This window comes from Seriola lalandi, unplaced genomic scaffold, assembly GCF_002814215.2.
Source record: "Seriola lalandi dorsalis isolate HSWRI2012SDOR001 ecotype SW California unplaced genomic scaffold, Sedor1 jcf7180002054054, whole genome shotgun sequence".
NCBI lineage: Eukaryota > Metazoa > Chordata > Actinopteri > Carangiformes > Carangidae > Seriola > Seriola lalandi.
Window position 1 is genome coordinate 137,770 of NW_019524607.1, and position 2,878 is coordinate 140,647.

Sequence of the window (2,878 nt, forward strand, 5' to 3'; positions counted from 1 at the left end):
GCCCCCCGGCCACGCCCTCCTACCCTGCAGTAACCCTGGCTTTCCCGCCCCTACAGCCACCCACCTACTCACCTGTTCCCTCTTCCCTAATCAGCTCTTAGTATTTATACCAGGCCATCTCCACTCATTCCCTGCCACATTGTCTGTTGTGCTTTCCACATTGTAGCTCTCCAGCCTGTTTTTGGACCTCACGTGGTTTATGTGCTGCCTGTTACAGACCGCTGTTCATGCCCTGACTTTGCCTAATGTTTGCCGGTGCCTGCTTCTGCCTGCCGAGCCTCAATGTAGATGAACTGTTTTGAACTTTTTCCAGTGTCTCTGACTTTGTGCTGTTGAGTCCTCCTTAATGTGAGCTGTGACAGTACAGACGGCCCCATACCAAGTGATTAATTATAATTTCACATTCGCCTTCTCCTGAACAATGCTACACCGTATCTGCTCCTATACCACCAGTATGTATTACACTGTAGATTTCCCTCTGCACTCTTCAAGTCAGTAGCAAAAACGTTGTGATTTTAAATGTGCGGCACAAAGTTATCAGACATCGTTTTATCACATATTATCATTTCTTCCCCTAATCCCAGAGAGACAGAGACATCATGGGAGAAAGAGGTTATGCCTTAGTCTCCAGAGACGGTTCGTCTGTCTGTTACCACTCATCTGTCTTTAGTTAGACAGCAGTCACCACCATATAAATACCCACTTATCATTTCAGGAGTTTATCCTCCCCTGATACAGGCCTGAGATGACACAGACAATAGTGGACGCCCAGTGCACCAAATCCCCCCTGGAGGCATGTCTCGACTCACAGGCTGCATTTAACTTTTATTACCCAAGGAGATGGATTGGCTGCTCCCAACCCTTATTTGGTGGTGCGGTGTGTGTATACAAGGGGCTGCGGTTGTAAAGTGAAGGCAGCGTGGCTCAGTCAGAGCGGAGCCAGGTAACTGAGGAACGCTTCATCCAATTTGCAACAGCTTCCCTCCAAGAAACCGTGACTCACTGCAATTTGTTTTTTAAATGTAGATTGCTTTATTTGTGTGATGATACAGTCACTTGAGGCCCTGCAGGTTTGGTCTTTAGGAAAAAGGTGGTGAGTGAATCTCTAAAGCAGAAGGTTAAGACGTGTTAGAGGAACCGAGATCCAATGTTGTCAAGCATCTGCTAAGCTGTCTAAGTATCTCTGAGCAAGGAAATAAATGTTCTTGACCTTGAGCTGCGAGAGGCTTTTCCTACGGAAATCACTTCAGACAATTACATTATTTACAGATTTTTTTTTTTTTTTGTGACCTTTCGCTTCCCATTCCTTTGATTTTAATTATCCATTCTTTCCAACAAAGGCAGAAAGTCAGAAAGTTTCCAGGCTCTCATTTTATGCCAAATTTTGAGCCTGTTTATTTTTGAAAACCTTTGAAGTATAACATGAAAAATACAAATATGGCACTTTGAATAATATTTTCTCATTTGTCTGGTCAATTCTGGTTCGTTTAGTTAATTAGCTGAGATGGCAGTTACTCACACTCTGCTAAGCTAAGCTAGCTACCTTTTACCTGAACTGGCCGTGACTGTTTTATGTTTCATGTTTGTCAATTACGTTGGATAACAAACCGAAATACTGGAATAGAATAAGAGAACTGCATTCACATTGATGTTTTCTGACTATACTGGTTTTTAATGTTGTTTCCTAACACCAATTTTTTTTATCAACAAGTGATACAGTTCTGCAGAATTTCTTACACATGCAAAGACATTGTCACCTCCAAAACACAGGTAGGTGTTTAGATGCAAGTCAATCAGTTGTTATAAGATGGTCCACAGAGCAGAGACTCATCTATGGAGGAAGTCGTGTTATTCCCCAGAGTCGCTCCTCAGCTGCAGCTGCACCAACGTGTTTTGACCTAACACCCTGCTAACGTGCTACACCTGACATGTGTGCCCTTTCAGAGCGGCAGGGCCTATTCTCTGCGGACGGGAAGTTCATTTCCTCAGAGGATGGAGCCACACCTATTGAATTTTATAATGCCAAATGTTGCCTATTTCTGTTCTGTTCTTTATTTTGTTACACTGAAATGTCTTTTTTATTTTTAGAGGTGTTTTCATGTTCTTCTGTGATATTGTAGTCAGACGTTCAGTACATGTCGAGGCATATGTGCATCAATACCTTGTACAGTTTTGTAGGTGGTGGATGAGATCATTGGAAATCAATGACGGTGAAAACGGATGTTGCTGACACTCACAATGCACGAAGATGCATCTTCCGTTGACCTTTTTCCCTGACAGTGACTGTGAGACACGCGAAGCTTTCTGAAGGTGTTAATTGAAATGTCATCACTCTTTGATACATCTCATGAGATTGCTCAGTGGATTCATAAAGCAGACATCGTAAGTTCATTTCTGTTCTCGCTTTGTCACAGCGTGCAGCAGCTCAGAACGCATGGAGAAACATGAAACAACTGAACAAAGAAATGTGGTGGAAATGTGTGTTTTATGGTAAAACGAGACAACAGAGCGAGTTGAAGACATCCATGGAAAACATGTCTACGTCCCACATGGAGGGAAATTAGATTATTGCAAAGAAAACTCCTTGAGAAAAAACCTTGAGTCTGCCCTCGCTGGCAGCGTTGTAACACCCAGGCTACAGTCAGTCACCGAAGGGTTAACATGTGGAGCTCCCAGGCAGAAAGGCAGAAGTAAACAAAAAGAGCCGGGGACTGGAGCTTCTCTTGCTGCTGAAGCTGAGGCGTGACCCTTGAGATAGGCACCGGGCTATCATGAGGGCGTCTCCCTGAGTGACTGGCCGGGAGAACAGAGAGGGCTTTGTCAGGGCTGTGTGCGAAAAACTGCTGACCCAAGCAGGCTCTCACTACCCCCCCCCCCC